The 23,849-nt window shown below is 37.4% G+C and overlaps 1 pseudogene; it reads right to left on the reverse strand.

Annotated features, from left to right (window-relative positions):
* LOC126235042 (agrin-like) overlaps positions 1-23,849 on the reverse strand; it is a 350,234-nt pseudogene that overhangs the window by 96,628 nt on the left and 229,757 nt on the right.

The raw sequence follows: 23,849 nt of genomic DNA on the forward strand, positions 1-23,849 counted from the left end.
TCCCACTCGAGCATTTGAGATTTTTTTTTTTTTTTAAAATAAATTTTTCAAAAATATGTTCATTTTGTAGTGCATATCCTTCAGAAAAGTATGATACATAAAACATATTTGTTTGAGGAAATGTAAGACATGTCATTTGGGCTTAAGTGTGCAAAAGTGCAGTGCCATGCTTCATCATACAGAATTCTTCTATCACAATTCATTGTATTTCACTCTGTGGAATTCAAACATGTATATTTTGTAATGGAAGCCATCAAACCTACATTCAAGACAGCAGAAATTAAAATGTCCTGTGCTACCTCTCCTGCTCCCAGTAGGCCAGTTTGACACCCTACCACTGTTAAAAAAGACTCAAGTTAATACTGGATGGGATTATTTGTGACCATGAGAATAAGAACTCTTCAGAAAATTAGCACATAAAATTAAATATAGGAAACACAAAATGGGTAAAGACATGAGACAAGCAAGACAGTATACATTTCTTCAAGCTGTAGGTTCAAGCATTTTTTCCTCCTTTATCTTGCTACAGCTTCACATGGTATTATTTCCTTTCTGTGAAAGAATCTATTACCTCATCAAAGTTCATCAAACATTTTGCTACATGGAAAATCAAAAAGACGTTTTGTCTAATACCGAAAAAGCTGTTGATATGCATATTACCCAAGACTGATGTGGTTTATCAATTTGATTATGTCTATTTTGTGACTGTCTGCTAGATAAATGAAACAGGCCTAGATAAAATGAAATAGGACTGTCTCATATTGCACCAACTGTAACGTACACAACATAAGCGAGACAGTTTTGGCACAAGTGGTCATTTTTATCTATCTCATTTACATCAATAACATGGCAGAATATAATTCACTAAGTACTAATACCAAATGGCTATTATGCCAACTACAAGCAAAATGTTTTATGTTAGAAAATAGTTTTACATTTCATTCAAATGCTCCAGTTTCTCAAGCATGAGATCAAAGAGGAGTAGTAGTAGTATGAAATTTAAATATAAATCGAGAATTGTCATATTCTTCCATATAATTTGTGTTATGTCCCTGTTTTTTCTCCTTCCTTTTTCTAACAAACAATCCTGTCATCACCAATTCTGTAACTATTCCTGCCATTGTCAAAGCTTATGCTCCGATTCACTTCACAGTCCTGCCAGAATCACTGGTTTAGTTATCCCACGTTTATTCTCTGGATAAGCATTACTACACGTTCATACAATGTGTTTCCACACTACTCTGGGAAAAGAATTAAGTAGCTGCTAACCAGGGACTGTACACTCGCCCTTAGTAGTGTAGCAATCTAGCAAAAATTTTCTGTCAAACTTTCATTTTCTTGGATACCTCAAGAAGATAATATGTAATAATTCTTACCTATTTTTACTGTTAGCCACTTATTTCTGCTCTGGTAGTCTGAATCTATGGATTTCATTAAGAATTATAACTACACTTATCATTCACACATCCAGTCAACCATATAAACAAACAGCAACTGGTTTTCACCCATACATGTTTATTTGGCTCAGCTCGTGTATCTCCATCGCCTTTTGTCTGTGGTAAAGTTTTTTTTATTTCTGGATGCAGCATGGATTCCCATGGCAGAGACATCACATACACTGTGCATGCATTCAAACATCAACTTACGTTTTGTTCAGATATCAACTTAAAATATGTTCAAAAGCCAACAGAGATGCATTTCAAAATAATACGAACAGTCAGTATGCTAACATGTGCTGGATGCTAGGTGCTTTGTGAAACATCTTCCCCTGAAGAATATGTATTTGGCACCCCCTGAATTTGCCACCCAGGGACAGATACCCCAACCAAAACAATAGGTACTTTGGGTAACAACAGTAGAACATGTGTTTGCTTCATTAGGAATTTTGGATGATAACTCTCAATTTGTGGCATTAATTTCGCCAGTTAACAGAGTATGCTGACATTATCAATGTTGCCATCCTTGAACTGCCAGCATGAAACAAATTTGAAGTGACAAAATATGACTTGCTGCATTGTTTGTCACTCGCCCATGAACAACAACTGAAGCAGGCCATCTTTGATGAATAACTTGTGGACAAGACTTCAACTGTGGCACTGACTATAGACACTACTCAACATGAACCTCACGCCAACTGTGGCATTATGGAACCTATGGTTTGTCACGCTCCCACTGGAGCTACAACTTCCAATGATCACTCATGATGCAGGTCCACTAGAGAAGAAGCTTTCCCTGGCAGACAGAATCTTCACTGTACTACAGTACTAAACATCAACATTGTGGAAAATAACATGCAGTGCAATGCCAGATCTCAGCTGAATGCCACCGATGCTGAACTGCTCTGACATATGTTGAGAGGGCACAATGGTGATGTCCCCCCCCCCCCCTTACCCAGGACACCGAACAGCACGACAAGCACTCCACTGTTCTCCTAGATCGCAATGATGCACCAACTGCCACACCAAATTGTTAGTGTCATGCCCAGTTTGCACGGAACTGCAAGCCTCCTTGCAGTTACTGCAGACACTCCACAGTAGGAGCACCAACCTGCACTGACACATCAAGCTCTCAATGCCCACAACACACAGGACAAACATACTGAACAACACTTCACCCCCAGGGAGTAGGGTCTGTATGTTCGATCAAAGCATGTGTCAATAATTCCTTATTGATAAGGGGTCAGACATTAGTATGGTACCAAAGGAAACAAATGCAACACTATCTGGTGCAACATCTCTACAACTCCACACAGCAAATGACTTACATATGACTATACATGACATCACTAAATGTACCATGGAATTATGCTTAGATCAACAGTTTCCATGGACTTTCTTCACTAGAGATGCGAGTGAATCAATTTCCTATAGAACTTTCATGAGATTTTAAGAAAAGCAGGGCTACTTCATAAGGAGAAGTGATCATTGTAATAAAAAAGAGAAATCAGAGTTTCCATGAAAAGATTTGAATGTTCATTTTCTATGCTTTGTTCGTGAGTGGAATGGTAGAGAAATAGCTTGAAGGTGGTTCAATGAACCCTCTGCCAGACATTTACTTACGAATTGCAGAGTAGTCATGTATATGTTTATTAATCTTCAACAAATTTTTGTCTTATACAATAATGTCCACACACTTTTCAAGCTGACTTTCAAGCGTAGAAGAAATCTCAAATTTCCCATGTACTATTCAAAATGTTATCGCCAGACACCAGAATATATTGGACTAAAAATTTATAATAAAATACCAAAAACGCTGATATAGGTTCTGTGAATACTAGTAGCAGAACAGTGCTATGATTCATGGAGGACAATTTTACAATTTGAGATACAGAATAGTACATTTATCTGTATACTGTTTTAACCATAAATGATTCTGCAGCAGGGAGCTTAAAATGATGTAAAACATTCCATTCTGATTCTCTTTTGCTAAGTAGTAACAGTTTACTATAAATTTGACAGGTTTCCTATATAAAAAAGAAAAAAAAGTTGTAAGTCTAAACAATTCTGCAATAAACAACAAGAAATTCCTGGATGAAGTAATACATAAAATAAAGGGAAGGCAACCACTCACTTCTACATCTACATACATATACATATATACTCCGCTAGCCAACAAACGGTGTGTGGCGGAGGGCACAATTCGTGCGAAAGTCATATTTCCCCCCTTCTGTTCCACTCACGGATCGCGCAAGGGAAAAATGACTGCCTGAACGCCTCAGTACGAGCTCTTATTTCCCTTATCTTTGAATGGTGATCACTGCTCAATTTGAAAGTTGGTGGTAATAATATATACTCTACATCCTCGGTGAAGATTGGATTTTGGAATTTAGTGAGGAGCCCCTTCTATTTAGTGCATCATCTATCTGCAAGTGTGTCCCGCTTCAAACTTTCTATGAGATTTGTAATGCTCTCATGATGGCTAAATGTACCAGTCACAAATCTTGCCACTCTTCTTTGGACCTTCTCAATCTCTTGAATCAGACCCAACTGGTAAAGGTCCCATACAGATGAACAATACTCCAAGATTGGACGAACTACCATATTGTAAGCTATTTCCTTTGTAGAAGGACTGCATCGCTTCAGGTTTCTACCAATAAACCGCAATCTAGAGTTCACCTTACCTATTACTTGTGTAATCTGATCATTCCATTTGAGATCATTTCGAATAGTCACACCCAGATACTTGACTGATGTTACTGCTTCCAAAGACTGATCATTTATTTTGTACTCATACATTAATGGGGATTCTTGCCTTGTTATACGCAGTAGGTTACACTTACTAATATTGAGAGGTAACTGCCAGTCATTACACCACGCATTTATTTTCTGCAAATCCTCATTGATTTGTTCACAACGTTTTTGTGATACTACTTTCCTGTAGACTACAGCATCATCGGCAAACAGTCTAAGGCTGCTGTCAGTACCATCAACCAGATCGTTTATGTAAATTGTAAAAAGCAGAGGACCTATTACGCTGCTCTGGGGCACACCTGAAGTTACGCTTGTTTCTGTTGAAGTCACCCTGTTCAGGATGACATATTGCTCCCTGTATGTTACAAAACTTTCTATCCAACCACATATGTCATCAGATAGACCGTAAGCGCGCACTTTTTGTAGCAAGTGACAGTGCGGAACTGAGTCAAACGCCTTTCAAAAGTCGAGAAACATGGCATCAAACTGGGAGCCGGTATCTAGAGCCTGTTGTATATCATGCACAAAGAGGGCCAGCTGTGTCTCGCACGACTGCTGTTTCCTAAAACCGTGCTGGTTTCTGCAGATGAGCTTCTCATCAGAGTCTAGAACACAAAATATGTTCCATGATTCTACAACAAATCGATGTCAGTGAAATTGGCTCGTAATTATGTGCATCCGATTTTCTACCCTTTTTATAGATTGCTGTGACCTGGGCCTTCTTCCAGTCCCATGGAACTTTCTGCCGTTCCAATGATCTCTGATAGATGATGGATAAGAATGGTGCTATATTTGTAGCATAGTCAACATAAAATCTTATGGGGATACCGTCTGGGCCAGATGCCTTCCTGCCTTCTAAGGATAACTGTTTTACAATCCCAGATACACTAAACACTATGTCAGCTATCCTTTCATTTGTTTGATAATTGAAATGGGGAATGGTGCTGCAGTCCTCTATAGTAAATGAGTTTTTGAAAGCTAGGTTTAGAATTTCGGCCTTCTGTTTATCATCATCAGTTACATTACCCGTACTGTCAGCAATAGAAGGTATTGAATTATTTGTAGCGTTCATAGATTTTACATACGACCAAAATTTTTTGTGGTTATTTTTAGAATATGCAGCTGACTGATGCGTGATGTGTAGAAACACACAACATAATATAATATTTATACTAACTTTCGAGGTCTTGCTCTTCCTCTAGCAAAGTACATACATTCACATTCACACACACAACCACAAAGAAATCCAAATACTCATATCTGCAGCGAGACTGACTGTTGATTATTGATTATTAAGGGCAGCTGCCTGAGTACAGGGAAGAAGGGATGACATAGGGAAGGCTGCAGAAGACAAGGAAGGAGTACTTTCACTTTGACAGCTGCCATCCATTCCACATCAGAAACTACCTTCCTTACAGCCTTAAAGCAGGAGCTATTGAAATATATCAATAATATTAGGAGAGCCTTCATTGACAGACAGTATCCTGTTCAATTCATCCATGACCAGATCTTCTGAGCCATCTTCTCCTCTAACACCATAAACCTGCTCAGAAGCCACTGTGCAGCATTCTATATGGGCATGACAGGTAACTAAGTGTCTGCTTGCATGATGGGCACTGCCGAACTGTGGCAAGCTGCAAACTTGACCATCCAATCGCCAGACATACTGCATGCACAACAACACAAATGACTTCAATAGCTGCTTCACTAGGCAGGCCATTTGAATACTCCCTTTCAACACTAGTTCCACTAAACTAAGCAGGTGGGAATTGTTTCTCCTGCAAGTCCTGCGATCTCGCAATCCTCCTGGATTAAACCTCCACTAACCTGTTTCCCACTGGGTCACCTTACAATTTCACTCTCTCTATGGTCTCCACCACTCCTTTCTTGTCCAGATCATGTACTCCCCCCCTCCTCCTCCCTTTCCTTCTCTCCCCACCCCATTTCCACTCCTCTCCCATTCTCTCATCCCTGTCTCCCCCATCATCTCCATTCCTCCACTTCCTTCCCTTACCCCTACCCTCTTCCTAACTCATATGCTCTATCCCCAGTACCTGCCTCTCACCATCCCACTACCCACTCCCCCTTCCATGCCTCTACATCCTTCTCTACACCTCCACAACTCCCTATAACCAGCCTACTGCTCTTAATAACTGATAATCAACAGTCACAATCTTGCTGCAGCCATGGATGTGAGCATTTGGGCTGCAGGATGATTGTGTGTGTGTGTGTGTGTGTGTGTGTGTGTGTGCGTGCGCACTTGTGCTTGTTTTACTGTTCACAAAATTTAGGGGAGTAAATGTTATCCATTTAATGAGATGCTGAAGAACCTTAAGATTTGGACCTGTTATTCTGTCACAGATGCATTACATTGCCCATCAAGTCCTGGTAAGTAGCATCCAGCATAGAACCCAGCACTGAGAAGACACAGGAAAAAGCTCATCTCATTGTACAGCACTAGCAATCACATAAGAACTTGTGAACCACACACTGACACGGAAAAAGTGGCCGGCATCGACTTTTACAACATGTGCAAGTTTTGCAGTCTTGTCACACTTTCACCTCAGTATCTCCCTTCACATTTCTTGATTTTATGAAAGTCACTAGCTCTGCCATTTACCACTATGGGAAAAACAATATTCATTTTGTTGCCTCAACTGGAAGACCTGGTATGGTGCTACCCTCATTAATTTCTGGACTGCACTGAAAGTTTCACAAATAACAAATATAAATTAAACAATAGAAAATCCATGATGGAATAACAGCAACATGGAAAGATAGGTTGCTGCTCATCATGTAAAGGAGTCATTGAGTCACAGAGAGGAACAATGAAAAAGAATGCTAGAAATATTCAGCTTTTTGACTAAGTTGTTCATCAAAAAAAAATGGTTCAAATGGCTCTGAGCACTATGGGACTCAACTGCTGAGGTCATTAGTCCCCTAGAACTTAGAACTAGTTAAACCTAACTAACCTAAGGACATCACAAACATCCACGCCCGAGGCAGGATTCGAACCTGCGACCGTAGCGGTCTTGCGGTTCCAGACTGCAGCGCCTTTAACCGCACGGCCACTTCGGCCGGCCGTTGTTCATCAGACACAGAAAACTCACACATGTTCACACAAGCATAACTCACACACACAAGGTGACTGTTGCCCTGGGAACTAAGGTCTGACTGTGACTGCATCTGGTACAAGCAGCAAGCCAGCTGTAGTAGGTAGTGGAGGTATGGAAGAGGTATGAGGTAGGAAAAGGGAGTGATGGCAGAGTAGGGGTGCGGGAAGATGCTAGTTCTGCCCTTGTGAGCATGTAGGGACAGGACAGGAAAGGCCTTTTGCTTGCAGCATTTCAGAAGGCTGTGATTTGCGGGAAGGGGGGGGGGGGGATGCTGTGGTGGGTGGAGGAGGAGGACCTTCCAGCCTGTGCTTGCTTGAGTGTATGATTGGAATGTGTTTCTCTTTTTCTGATGAAGGCTGTGGCTAAAAAGTGTCTTTTAATTGTACCTGTCTCCATCTTAACATGTCTCCTTTATGGTAAGTAGCAATCTATCTTTTCCTAGACTGTTGATATTCCTGTCTGGAGTTTCCATTGTTTGAAGGACTTAGTCTGAAAGATGAATATTTCTAGCATTCTTTTCCACTGTGCCTGTCTGCAGCTCAACACCTCCTCTATGTCATGAGTAGCAGTCTATCTGTTCCATATTGTTGTTACATACCATAATTTGGATGTCATGTACAAACTCATCCAAATATATTATTCTATTATCACTGAAATTTGCAGATGCACTGAAAATACAATGTATGTCATTTGACCAAAAAGAAAAAAAAAATCTTTTGATTCTGTTTACTTACCTATTTCACAGAACTGTCCCCAGTGTCTTGGGGAGCACTTGCAGTAATATTGTGCCAAATGTGGTTGGCAAATGCCATCATTCTGACAAGCACTAAAATTGCAAGGTGGTCCTGACCATTGTTTAATATGTTTTTTGTCTACAATTTCTAGGACTTCACCATTCACAATGACACGCTGCACTGCCCCATCCAATCCACGTCCAAGGCCTAGAGGTTCATATTCTCTCCTGTTAAGGGATGTCAGATATGGAGATTTATTTACATGCTTTGCAATTTTGAAATATGTAGTAATATGAAAACAAGAGAGGAAATTGGACAGTTCAATTCTGTAATCAGTAACTAGACCAGTTTTTCACAATCTTCCATTTCTGGATATCTATCACAAAAACATCCTCAGCTATTTCCATTATACACTCCAAACTCCTAGTTTCCACTGGATCTTATAATGGTATTACTCTTTAAGATTGTGCATATAGGGTGTACATTAATGTCATATTACTCTGCTCTTAAACCAAAATATTTGCTATTGTTGCATTTACATATTTATAGTTTGTCCAGGTCTTCAGTATCAAAATTATACAGGTGATGAAGCATCCTAAGTGAAGTATTTTGAGATAAGGCTCATGTGTCATAAATGAATATGTCTTGAATGAGCACTCCATGTAAGACAAATGTTTGTAAACTGCTTATGTTTCATAATAAACAGCTGCCTGCCACATCAAGATTAGTCACTCTACTCTGAAAAACAATACACTGACATCTGTGACGTGTCCACAGGGCAGTTTATTACAGTGTACAGTTCATAAGAGGTTGTTGATGATGGAGCATTAGTCATTACAGGAATCCAAAGACATGCATTTAATTTATGGTATAGCAGGACATAATGCTCAGAAAGCTGAATGCAGGCACAGAGAAAAGTTATGCAACAGGCATCATCCTAAATGAAAGAGATTTATGCCTGTGCACAGAAGCTAACAACAAAACTGAGTAAGTCAAGCTTCAGACAGATTCATGCAGCAGAATCTGAGGTGGAAGAAGATCCATCAATAAGCACCTGTCAACTGGCCCAATGAAATGCACACTTCAAAATATGTAATTATCCCAGTCATGCACAAAATGTGCAAACAGCTGGATCATATGATGAGTGGCACAAAGTTGCATTTAATGAGGAGAGTAGATTTTAGACTAGTATCAGGCATGCTAATTTGTGACTGTTAGTTAGATTATATCAGTCAGCAACATATAAAAAAATCTTTCAGGCATTATTGTGTGCAGATGCATAAGCCATACTCCTCTGGCATTTGTTGGAAGAACACTGAACAGTGTGGGATATGTGCAGCCCATTCTGCTTGGCTTTTTAATGGACCAAAGGCATCTATTTTTTATTATCTACACATAACATGTAATGTTACATGCATGACGTTACTAACAATGAATTAATCTTTCACAATTACAAATAATAAGTATTTTACAATATGCTACAATTACTAAACTTGTTTCTAGTACAGGATTCTCTCTCACATTATTATTCGTGCTAAATCCAATTTATACAGGTATTTTTGGATAATCCACTGCTATAGTGACATTTTAAAAGTACCCCCTGTAAGCATCTTAACTTAATTTGCTGACAAATCATAAAAAAACAGCTCTTTTGACATAGGGCTATTTTGCTGTTAAATTTAATCCTCTGTTAACCATGTGAAAGTCTTTTTTGTGCTTTGTATCATCGTTGTGGTTCTGTCTTCCAGCTAGGGAATGCTCATGTACAAATTTTTTGCATTACCCAACACAATCTTCAAGATGTCTTCGTAAGTACAATTACCAGAAAACATCTCTTACCAACAACATCCTTTCGCCTTTTGTGACCACAGGTAAACATAGTGAAAAATACTGTTTCCCAAAATGGCACATTGTGACTGTCTCTCTACATAATTGGAAAGCTAAGTTTTCGATACAGGATATTGTAACTGTCGTCCCAGACAATCTGTCTGTAGGTGTGTGACCATGTGATTATGATTATATACTGTGTACAATAAAATTTTTCATGTTGTAAAATGATGCATGGTGTTCCTTTTTCATTTTACAGTCATTTATAAAACCACAAAATTTAAGGTGCCTGGTTTGGTGTGAAAGAGACCCAGATGTGATAATGCTGCCATGGTAAACAAAAAATAAGTATATGGCCTGAACCAAGAAGAGCAGTATAAGATGCTGATTAATCCAAGAAATGAACTTCAAGAGGAATTGTAGATGGAGTAAAATAGAAGTGTCAAAAAGAACTGTCCAAGTAAAATATATATTTGACAGGAAGAAAATGATTTTAATGTCCCAATGTAACAGTCTAACATCTGTGAAAATGTTTTTAAATGTATGCTTAAGGAGTTTTGTTCTCTATGACTATGAAACTTGGACCAAAGAGAAGATGGGGCTGAATTTGAGGTATATGGCTACAGACATGCAATAAAGATCAAATAGTATAGACTGAATAAGCAGATAAAGTTAAGGAGATAGCACAAAAAGACACATTCTGTTAAAATGTAATATATATTTAGAAGTATGTTGATTACAAAGGTGCAAACTATTCAGAGCTATGCCACCATGCAAAATGTGTAGCTGTAATAATCAAAATGAAAAATCTGGATCAAAACAGCAGAAAACTCCTACTGAAGATACAATATGGTACCTTCTTCAAATACCTCACAGGAATCTTATTATTCTCAGGGGTGGACAATTGTGGGAACATCGAAAGAGCCATGAAAGTTCAAAAAGCATTCAGAACCACTAAAACAAAAATCAATATCATGCATCACCATAATAACAAAAAGTAATATCATGAAATGAAATGTGAAAATGCAACATTACAGGGCCGTTCTTTTTACAGGAAGCACTACATGCATTGGAGACCATAACTGCTGGAAAGCACACTAAAGTTGTAGAACATGAGAAATAGGAGTGGAAAAATCTTTGAAAAATATATGGATTCACACAAGAAGATGAAATTTGGATGAAGGGGAGAACATCTGACCTCTACACACAAACATAATGTTTCACTAACATTGTACACAAGAGTTACTTGAAATTTAATGTCATATTTACAGACTGGGCAACAACAGACTGACTAAATATCTACTCAACATTATTAATTTAAAGGAGGTCAAAGTCACCTGGTAAGAAGAAACTAGGGAAGATTTACGAGACATGAACATTACAGAAGAAAATATTATCAATCGGAATATTAATAATGAAGCACTTATTCCTGGAGAAGCCTAAAAACAAAAAGAAGGCTGGCAACAACTGGTTATAAAAACAGACAAAAACATAATAATAATAATAATGCAATAATGTCAGACAGGATAATAATGAGGAAGTTCTTTGAAGAGCAGGAGATAGAGGAAGTTCAAGGAAAAACATAATAGTCAGACAAATGCAACTAATTAGAGATTTACTGAGGTGTGACAGAGTGCCTAAAAGTATCATGTAAGGATGTATGAATGGGAAACTAAAAGAGCACAAATGCAGTATGTAAGATGTTATGAAAGATGCAGGATGTGAGAGTTACGAGAATCCAAATTTTGAGTTACGAAAATCCAAATATAGTTTGGCTTCTCATCTTGGATTAATCAAGTAAATGCAGCAAATTATTCTGAATATAATGATGTTAATTCTTCTGTGAAAAAGTTAGAGTTAAAAGCTAATACTTATTAACAGTAATTCCAAATCTACAGTCTCATAAGATCAGCAGTGCCACTGTGGTTAGTTGAAACATTCATTGTCATTGGTTTATTTCTAGCAAAACATTTCACATACCCTATGAAACTTCAGCTAATTATTACTTACGGGACACCACCAATGTACAGGGGAAGCTCAAGATTTAGTTCAGTAAGTGAAGGTCCAGAAGATCCTTTTGCCACTGAACCCATGTCAAGCTGTAAGGTACCATCTTGCTCAAAACGACTAACTTTGACAGAGTGCCACTGCCCCACCATTATGGTGTCCTCAGAACTGTCAAAAAATATAAAATTATTTAACATTTATAAATAAGGTCAATGTGGGAATGTGAATATTCTGTAATAATTTATATATATATCTAAAAACTGTGCTGCACATGTAGTCAACCAACAGACTTTATGCACAATATTGATCTTTCTATGATGTATTCATTTTTTTATCAAAAGAACTATAATTGTGGACTTAATTTCTCTGTTTAATATGAAATCTCTCAAGGCCTAAAACCTTTCAAAGTACACTGTCAGGAGATATTCTTGCAACCAGACATTTTGGAAACAGAATACAAACTGGATAACTGCCTACCAGGCTGTGATTTAACACTGTACCAAAACACATACTACTGGGATAAACAATAGCTAGAACTGATTTAAAATTTTTTGAGAGGTAAAAACATGTATTCATTATAACAAAACTTGGCGAACCCTCCAGGATTACATTACTTTAGTTGCAACAGATTTGAGGTCTTTTTCAAAATCATAGATCTTTAGCAAAAGAAATTTCTAGAAAATACATGATAATTTTGTAGACAGGAAGGGCACATAAGATGAACCTTGTTGTGGTGATGTTTAAAACGTTATGAACTACATACAAAGGAAATGAATTCAGAAGTAGCACAGGTCTCATTAGGATGTTGAAGAGATTAAGAGGGTGAGAAAATGCTTGTTTGAGAGATGAGGAGATAATATTGGGCCTCGTATTAATACATAATTTTAAACAATAGCAGCTTTGCTAGAGAGCTTTGCGCATATAGCCAAGTCAGGTGGATGCATTTCTGGCCAAAAAGTATTATGTGACAGAAAGTTTTGTTTTTCACATTTGTAAGGAATCTGCAGTTCTGAAGCTGGCTAATATGGCATTCACGTTAGCTGTGTATTTGTGCATCAAACAAGCAGTCAAACAGATATGTTTTTTCACAAATAGAATGGTATATTATGTGATAGGTTGGTAGTTACTGGAAAATACGATAGTTGCCTAATTCAGCTTCTGGTAAAATGAAGATCAATATCAAGTAAAATAGCGTGAAATTCAGAAAAGGAATATGAGAATCATGTTTGTGGTAATGAGTTCAAATGTTTTATGGAGCTCATCCTGACTGTACATTCAAATACAGGCAATACTGTCATTCTACTGACCATATCCAAGGACTTTAATGAAAGCCTTCTTTAAGCGGCCCAAAGCAGTAAATGAGGGAGTCATCCTGATTTTTTATGATCACATCCATAATTTGTTTGTTTGACTCTGATTCAGAGAATAAAAAATGTCTTCTTTTTTCTGGGTGAGAATGAAGTATTATTTTAGGTAACCTTTCTTTACTTTTTGAGTATTTCAACCATTTATTTCTGTAACATTCAGTCATTTTAAGTTTAAAATTTGAAACTACTGCCATACACCTATGTTTCTCCTTCTCTCTCACACTCTTATATCTGTTACTGATCTCAAAGTCTCATTTAGCAGCCTGTACTCTGATTTTGTCATTTACTTTTAACAGTCATTACTCACTGTCACAGAGGCAATTAGTTATAATCATGGTTTTATGGAAGTGTACTTTGCTAGATGTTTCGTCCAATGAGTTTCCATGGGTTACATGCACTTATTTTTGAAAATTTCCAGCTTACAACTGATTTAGATACTTGAATGTCTGACACATTTCAGAAAATTAAATTTGATAAATAGTGCAATGCCATTAGTGCAAGGGTTAGCAAGTATTATATTAATGAGGATTCTATAAATAACATTGCTTTAATTAAATGTATAGAAATTTTGAGTTAAAATGTGTGTACAATTTTAACATAGTTCATAAACTTGTCACTGTAAAATTGTTTACTGGTCTGATTTGATAATTTGATCCTCTACAAATATAAGAGTGAAAAAGAAATCATTTGTTACACTATGTTTACTAAAATCTAGAAGTTTAAGTTTAGTTTTCAACTCTATAATGGCACTGTCATAATGTATATAAGTTTAAAGGAGTGCTTTACACTTCCAGGTCAGTTTTTGTATTTAATACAGTTACATCTTTTTTCTATATGCATAGTTCTGTTCCCAACAGTTCATTTACACACTGCCAAAAGTATCTGAATAATATACAACTATATACCTCTTTACTAAATTCCTGTTTATTTTCTATGAGCAGTCTTGGCATGAAAAATTTATGCATATGGAAGCCTGCTTTCCAAAAGCCATTCTTCTCTCCAAGGATAATATTTTCTGTAATTATCAATCTCACTGTTATAAAACTTGGTGTCCTCCAGCTGACTGCATTTTCATAAGCTTCAAAGAGGAAATAGAAACAGCTACATGGCATCCTAGATTTCTGTATATCCGGAAGAAAGTAGGGTTGAAATATATGACTCTGAGTGAGGAGCTCCAGTTTCAGATGCGAAGCCTTGGGAGGGGCAAAATCAACTAAAAGGATATCCCAAAACCCAAAAAACGTTATATTACTTAATACAAACTATATATGAGCCGAGAGAGAGAGGGTACATAGATAGATAGATAGGTAGATAGATAGATAGAGAGGGAGAGAGAGAGAGACAGAGAGAGAGAGAGAGAGAGAGAGAGAGAGAGAGAGAGAGAGAGCATTGAGATGTTTTCCACTGTGATTTAAGCAAACTTAGTGTTAGTTTCCAAGAATCTTGGTCAACACCTTTATTGCTTTGAGACTTTTTGTTACCTGCACCCACAGTACAGGTATTTTCATATTTCATTTCTTGCTCATTCCCGGGAAGGGCACAAGCACTTGGCAAATATGTGATTCTAGCTTTTTCCTCACTGGTGTCTTCAAAAATTCCTATATCTCTAGTAAATCCACCCATGAATAAAATTCACAATGGAAATAGAATGAGATGTCAGTTACCTTTCCATGACATTTTAGAGAAGAGAAGAGTGAATGGATCCATGGGAAATAATGATTTCCACCCACACCAATACTTATCTGCATGCCAAAAGCTATCAACAACAATCATAGTGAAGCTCCACATTGAGAGCAAATGGTCCACAGAACCTGTATGCGGTCAGATGAAGAAAGCCTTACTGAGGAACTGAGACATGTGAGGGATTTTTTTTTTAAATAAATAGGTGTTCACAACAACAGACTGAGTGTCTCTTAAAACACAAAATGACCACTCTGCTGAGGGAACTGACACCTATGAAAACAGGTAAAATCACATACCTTTCATACACTAGTACCATTTCTGTGAAAATAAGAAGAATATGGTGTCCCAAACAAAAATGATCTACGAGGTGCAACAATAAAGTAAAGAGACTGATTTTCTTGTGTAGGCACAATATCTTTGACCTTGGTCTATAAGCTGCTTCTAGTCCAAGCGGCACATCAAAGCAACTGCTCAGTCGTAAGCTGAGCTGTAATAAGTTAACATGTGTTTGTGTCTCTCATCATGGAAATGGAACCTTATGATATTGCTCAATGGTATGCCATTTCTTTTTGCATTAAATTGGGTGAAAACGTGATGACAACTTCAGGTAAGCTTCAGAAGGCTTTTGGAGAGGAGGTTTTGTCAAGAGTTCAAGTTTCTCATTGGCATAAAATGTTTAGTGAAGGCAGAATGAATGTTGAAGATGAAGACTGCAGTGGACGACCATCAACCTCACAGGCGGATGTCAACTTGGCCAGGGTGCGTGAACTCGTACGATCTGATTGAAGATTATCCATGAAAATGATTGCAGAAGAACTGAACATCAATCGAGGAACGGTTTGTCCAATAATAACTGAAGATCTTGGTATGAGAAAGATTTGTGCAAAAATGGTCCCCCAAAAATCTCACACCACAACAGTGAGAAACACGGAAAAATGTGGTAGCCAATCTGTTAGAACAAATGGAAATCAATCCAGAATCATTGAGCCATGTTATCACTGGTGATGAAAGTTGGTTTTTTCAGTACGATCCAGAGACAAAACACCGAAGTTCGCAATGGTGCTCAAAGGGATTAGCCAGACCTAAAATAGTTTGCATGTCAAAGTCAAAAGTGAAATGCATGCTTGTGTGCTTCTTTGATTCCAAGGGAATTGTTCATGAAGAGTGGGTGCCTCCTGGACAAACATTTAACCAATATTACTACAAAGAAATTTTAGAAAGACTTCGTAAAAGATTAAAACTGTGTGCCTGACCGAGACTCGAACTCGGGACCTTTGCCTTTCGCGGGCAAGTGCTCTACCATCTGAGCTACCGAAGCACGACTCACGCCCGGTACTCACAGCTTTACTTCTGCCAGTACCTCGTCTCCTACCTTCCAAAGTTTGGAAGGTAGGAGACGAGGTACTGGCAGAAGTAAAGCATTTTTTTATTCCGGAGATCAACCAGTGCCCCAGTAAAATAGACTCTGAAATAAAAAATCGGGACCATGGATTATCATATAAAAAGAACATTAGTAATAACAGCAATATGCCATTAGTTATAGCGAGTGTATATCTACAGTGCTTACGAACCAAAGTGGACCTTTTATCGTTCTTTGTAGAAGAAGTGAAACCAGATGTTTTTTTGTATCTGTGAGCACTGGCTGATTGAAGCAGAGGGTGACTGTTACAAATCTGTTGAGTATTTGGATGTGGTAAATGTATGGTATAGAACTACTGCATCTCACGGTGGTGTGTCCGTGTATGCAAACAAAAATCTTAGCGTAAAGGAAATTGATTTAAAAAACATTTGAAGAGATATGGATCTTGAAATAGCTGTATCAACATTACCAGACATTGATCTCACTGTTATCTCTGTATATCATTCACCTGATGGTAACTTCGAAATCTTAATTGCACTGATGGATAACTGTTTATCTTACCTTACACACACACACACACACACACACACACACACACACACACACACACACACACACACACACACACACATTTATTTTACCTTACACACACACACACACACACACACACACACACACACACACACACACACACACACACACACCTTAAGTCTAAACTCACATTGTGTGGTGACTTCAACATAAACATAGGATGTGGAAGAATTAAGAGAGGGTTTTTATGAACTTAATGAACAGCTGTGGGTTGTTTGTAGCAAACCAGCTCCCAACAAGAGGTGTTGCCTATCTAGACACAGTTGTCACCAACCTCAGTACTTGGGAATATAATATCAGTGTAGTTGAACCAATGATTGCAGAACACAGTGTACTAGTAATGGAGCTTATTATGGAGAGCAAAAGTAAATTGCAACCAATCACATGGCACTCAAGTTACACATTCAGTAAAAGGGTTATCAAAGAAGAAAGATTTAATGACCTTAAAGCAGCACTGTCTAGTGTAAACTGGCAACAGAAGCTTGCAGAAATGGGATCCAGCAACTCATCTGAATGTCTATTCCAAACCTTAAGAACAAAATTTGATGACATTTTCCCAGAAATCCCCAAGAAGAACCCTGCAAGCAAGTCACAAGGAAGGGAAAAACCCATTAAAGGGAAGAACTAAAGAAATTACGTACAATGCATCACCAAAATATTCAGAGACCATATGAAAATAGTCATAGATCTTCCAACTAAAGACATGCTTCACTGTAACTATTTAAGAGCCAAAAATATCTACAGAAAGGCAGTGGAGGATGCAAAAAAGAAACACAGTGACAAGTGCATTAAAGAGACTCATAATCCATGTAAAGCAGCATGGAATCTGGTAAATGAGCACAGGAAGAAGCCTACTTCTGTCTTAAATTCTGGTAGTCCTGATGCCTTTAACTAGTACTTTGTTAGCGTAGTGTAAAGTACAGAAAATGAAATTCCAGTTTCAGGCTTAGATCCAATGGCCAATATAAAAAGTGTAAGCTGCACTTTTAAAAACTGGGAGGAAATACACCCTGAGGACCTTGTAAAATATAGTGAAGTCTTACAAGCATTCAGAGAGTCGAGATATCTATGGTATGCCCTGCACAGTACTGAAGAAAATAATACCACAGCTCAATCAGCCACAGTAATTAACAAGCGTTTATCTTCTGGTGTCTTCCCAGATTTTCTGAAGGTGGCACAGACAGTACCAGTCTACAAAAAAAGGTAACCCATGCAAAGTGCCGACGTTCAAACCTATTTCAATAATACCCATTCTTGCTAAAGACATGGAGTCTGTAATGAAACATCAGATACAAAATTACTTCAAAAACAGTAAACTCTTCCAGGACACACAGCATGGTTTTCACAAGGGAAAGTCAACACTTACAGCAGTACAGGACTTAATCATGAAGATAAGGGAGGGGTTTGAAGATAGAGAGAGTGTGGCATTGACACTCTGCAACCTGAGCAAGGCATTTGATTGCATCTCACAAAAGATACCGATTAATAAGCTCAAGTGTAATGGTATTTAAGGTGTAGTTCTAGCTACTCTTCAATCTATCTAGAGAACCAAAGACAAATAGTATCAGTCTATGGAGCAACCTCCCTAGGGCAAAAATTAGAGCATGGTGTACCCCAGGGATCCGTCTATGACCCCTCCTGCTCCTTATCTATTCAATAATATAGATTGTATCTAGAGTTTGCTGATGATACCACACTCTTTGCCAAGGGGAAAACACCTGAACAAACTCTGTTGAGAGCAGACGCACTCTTTGAAAGCATTAAAGAGTGGTTCATTGAAAATAAAATGAAAATGAATCAAGAATAAACACAACATATGATACGCAGTCTCAGCAAAGTTGGCTGCCAGGACAACATGGAGGCTCTCAAACTACAAGGCTTCACGACAGACAGCAAACTGACAATGACAAGCACACAGAGTATTTGTGTTCCAAGCTCTCTTGTGTTGTATACCTGCTAAGAAAACTAAAAGGCATATTAACTAACCAGTACCTATTAACAGTTTATTATGCACTCTTTCATAGCCATATTAATTCTGGTGTGCTGATTGGAACACAAGACAGTTTTCCAGTGGTAGTCCTAAAAATGTTCAATGCACTGGACTGAGAAGTGCACACTCTGCTGCTAGGACTGTTCAAGAGGACAATTGCACAGGACTTGAAAGAACACCCATTATATTCTATTGGAGAATTTTCCAATATTGATCAAAGTGAATGGACAAAATAATATTGTCTTAATATGTTACATCTGCCCTTATTTTGGATACTTTTCTGTATATTGTATAAAATTTTAACTAAATCTTATATATGTAATCCTGATGTAGTCTGTCCAGTCACGACTGGTAAATGACGCAGACCTAGTAATAAAGTAATATCCATGTACTGAAAATGAGATTTATATGGACAAATAAATAAGTAAATAAACATAAATCAAGAAAATAAGGGGTTTCAACAAGGAAGTCTAAGGAACTGCATATTTGATATTAGTAATTTTGAATTTGAATAACCCACTGTTTGTTTCAAGTAACAATAATTGTTTCCAGTTGGTCATATACCATATACTATTTTATCAACCCATAGCTTGTTCCTCTAACATGCAGATTTCATAGCTTGTCAAATAATATGGCAATGTTAAGACAATCAAATGTTTTTTCCACAATCAAGGAACATTCCAGTAACATACTTCTCACTCTCATTTTCTGTGGCAGTTTTTTTTTATCTATTAGTTGTGTTATTGCTACTGAATTTGACTTGTTTTTCAGAAAACTATTCTGATTTTCAAATATTAGATTTTGATGCATGAGGAATGTCACCAATTTAGTGTAATTATGTTTGAAAATACAGCTAAGATTGAGATTTGATTTCATTTTGAAATGGGTTGACAGTTTTCTGGTTTAGATTTATCACATTCCTGGCAAACTGGGAATATTTGCACTATTTTTAGATTGTTTGGGAAACTACTTGACACAATTACATAATTTAATATTGTGGTCATGGCATCAGACACGTTAACTGAGCACCTTTTTTTAATATGCTAACAAAAATTTCATCATGGCCTGATGATTTCAATGTTTTTAGTGGCCTGACTTTGTAACTTATATCCTTGCTGTTAGGTGGGGTGAAGTATATGATTTGTTTAAATGGAAAGACCTTATATTTATGATGTATATTGCTGAAGTGGTCACTGATGGATTTTTACAGCAGAAGAAAAGTACTTGTTAAAAACATGTGAAACCTGATGTTGGCATCCAGTGATAATTCTATTACAGTTTATTGTAAGATCACTACTGGACATGTCCTTATAAATCTTAAAGTTATTCTTAACTTTCTGAAAAGCTGTGCCAGTGTTACTCAAGTTTCTTAACTTTGTCGCTGCATATTTGCTTCTAATTTCTAATGGTAGATCTTTGTAATAATCATGGTAGCTCCTAATTTCTACCTTTAGTCTATGATTATTGCCAACCTTTAGCATTGCACATTGGAAAAATATAAGTTTCTCTCTTGCTGCTTATATGTCATGATTTATACTTTCATGATTTGTATTTTTTGCACTCATTTACTAGCATGGTCATTTCTGAGCATGAGGCACTGCGGCAATAATAACAGTCTGATGCAATTTCACTGAAAGTAAGGCAGTACTTTTCATACAATGGAAAAATTTTTAGCCCAATGCTGACATTTCCAATGCTATCATCATGGGTGGTTCTTTTTGAAAAATATATATTTTCTTTCTGCTACTGGCATAATGATTTTCAGGCTTTATCAGTACTTGAACAGCATGTTACTCAGAATGGAAAGCTTCAGAACTAAACATAAATGAAGCATGTTATAATGTTGCTAATGCATGATTTGCTACAACTGACCTCTCCAGTGGACTCATTTAACAGGACAATGAAATTAAACTGACGTAGTATTAGCATTATTTTTTTGAGCTAGAGTCAGTACACAGCAAGTGAATGTTTATATCACCTGTTGACATGATGTTAATCCATCATTTTCATTCAAGTATTTACTGTATATGTCAACATGTACCTTTTGTAATTTATGCTATTATGATTAGTTTGAGCTTTGCCTCTGGTAATCTGTAACAATATGATATAGCATCAAAATTCATAGAATCAGTGACCTAATGTTATAATTGGCTGAGATCAAATATTGTTACAACATACTCTTAGGGCTTTATTAAAATTTCTCATCAGACTGAAACTACTTTCTGTGATGACCCCAAAGGGTTGAGATATCTTTCACTCTATTAAGTTTTGGGAGTTGACTCTCTCTGGAAATGAAGTTCTTGAAGTTTTAAATTGACTGAAGTGCAAATACATTTGATATTATTTGCCATATCTCACAGCTTGATTGTACAAGAGCCGTGTCACATATAAAAGTGCTCTGCAAGCTTTTCATTCTAATCTGATAACAAGATTCTAAGCTTTTGAAAATACTCTCCATTGTTTTCAGTAGGAAAGAAATTGGTAGTCAAAAACACAATAGGAATTGCCAAAGGAACAATATTTATGGTTTAAAGATGGACAAATAAATAAATAAAATGGTAAATAATGCAATGTGACCCTTTGCAGACAGAGAACAGTGGCATCAAAAGTAGTAGGTCACAACTGATGCCCATGTCCTACCCATGATGTTTTTCCGTGCTTGCATGACAGTAACATTTCTCAAATATGTAGTGGCGTACCTGTGATCATTTATGGAAATAGACCTACACAAAAGCAACAAATGACTTCTGTAATTCAAATATTAGGCAGCTTGACACTTTACAGAACCCTCTTTCATCTCAATGATTCCCTGAAAGTGCTACAATTTTTTTATTAGCACACTATAGCACACAGAAGATTAACACTAAATACTTACATAATGTCTGCTGCTCCACTGCCAAGATCAAACTGGAATTGCACGTGCCCTCCAGTGAGTATGAGAGCTATGAAATCACCCTTGCCATGCAGTGTCTGCCCATTATAAAGGATAATACCATTAAGTGATCTTGACAGAAACCACACTTCCAATGAAAATGCTTGAACCACACCTTCTAGGCGTTGCATTTCTATGTACGTCTCTCCACTGAATTCAGGAATAAATGTCTCTTCAAACTCTGAATTAACTGTAACAAAAGACAAAAGCCTTACTACAAGAATCTAAAAGTACTTATTAATGGTCACAACCAATATAGGCAGTATGTTAATTGTGCACTGTAATGTTGTTGTTGTTGTGGTCTTCAGTCCTGAGACTGGTTTGATGCAGCTCTCCATGCTACTCTATCCTGTGCAAGCTTCTTCATCTCCCAGTACCTACTGCAACCTACATCCTTCTGAATCTGCTTAGTGTATGCATCTCTTGGTCTCCCCCTACGATTTTTACCCTCCACGCTGCCCTCCAATACTAAATTGGTGATCCCTTGATGCCTCAGAACATGTCCTACCAACCGATCCCTTCTTCTGGTCAAGTTGTGCCACAAACTCCTCTTCTCCCCAATCCTGTTCAGTACCTCCTCATTAGTTATGTGATCTACCCATCTAATCTTCAGCATTCTTCTGTAGCACCACATTTCGAAAGCTTCTATTCTCTTCTTGTCCAAACTATTTATCGTCCATGTTTCACTTCCATACATGGCTACACTCCATACAAATACTTTCAGAAAAGACTTCCTGACACTTAAATCTATACTCGATGTTAACAAATTTCTCTTCTTCAGAAACGCTTTCCTTGCCATTGCCAGTCTACATTTTATATCCTCTCTACTTCGACCATCATCAGTTATTTTGCTCCCCAAATAGCAAAACTCCTTTACTACTTTAAGTGTCTCATTTCCTAATCTAATACCCTCAACATCACCCGACTTAATTCGACTACATTCCATTATCCTCGTTTTGCTTTTGTTGATGTTCATCTTATATCCTCCTTTCAAGACACCATCCATTCCATTCAACTGCTCTTCCAAGTCCTTTGCTGTCTCTGACAGAATTACAATGTCATCGGCGAATGGTCCAGCCTTTATTTAGAGATTAACACTGCATAGAAATGATTACAAAATGGAATTGTTTGCACTGGACAAGAATATGGTTATACAAAATAGCCAATGACTGCAAAACAACAAAAATAAACTGGCCATGAGTTCAATGTGTGCAGGAAGAACTACTGGCATAGTATGCAGAGTCCATAAATTTTCCATAAATTTCAGATGGTAGTTCAAGAGCTGAGACATAGCAAAGGTTAAACAGGCAAGTAGATACAATGTGTTTATGTTATGAAATATGAATGTTAATGAGATTTCCACATAGTGCTTTGACTTTTACAACCTCACCTGTTTTCAGTGTATGACCACAGATGTCAGCAATGATATAGTTTGCATTAATGGTTTGTCCCACCTGATGGACATGTCTCCCACGATGAGAAACAGCTGTTAGAATTCTAAATCATGGTGGCAATACTCTATTTCCGTTATGACTAATGATAAATTATTGTAATCTTGTCCTCACTATCCCTATGTGAGCGATACATAAGGTGTTGTATATTGCTAGAGTAACTGTTTAAAGCCAGTTCTTGAAACTTTATTAATAGACTTTCTTGGGATAGATTATGTCTATCTTCCAGAGTCTTCCAGATCAGTTCCTTCATTATTCTGTGATACTCTCCCAAGGATTAAACAAACATGTGACCATTCATGCTGCCCTTCTCTGTATATGCTCAATATCCCCTGTTAGTTCTATCTTTGCAGGTCCTACACACTTGAACAATATTCTAGAACTGGTGATTTTTAAGCAGTGATCTTTGTTGACTGATTACATTTCCCCACTATTCTACCAATAAACCAATGTCTGCCACCTGCTTTACTCATGACTACATATCCCTACAGACACTTACACCTAGGTATTTGTGTGATGTGGTCAGTTCCAACTGTGATTCATTGATATTATAGTCACTGGATACTATGTTTTTTTGTTTCTTGAAGTGAAAATCTTTACA

Source organism: Schistocerca nitens, chromosome 2 (assembly GCF_023898315.1).
Source record: "Schistocerca nitens isolate TAMUIC-IGC-003100 chromosome 2, iqSchNite1.1, whole genome shotgun sequence".
NCBI lineage: Eukaryota > Metazoa > Arthropoda > Insecta > Orthoptera > Acrididae > Schistocerca > Schistocerca nitens.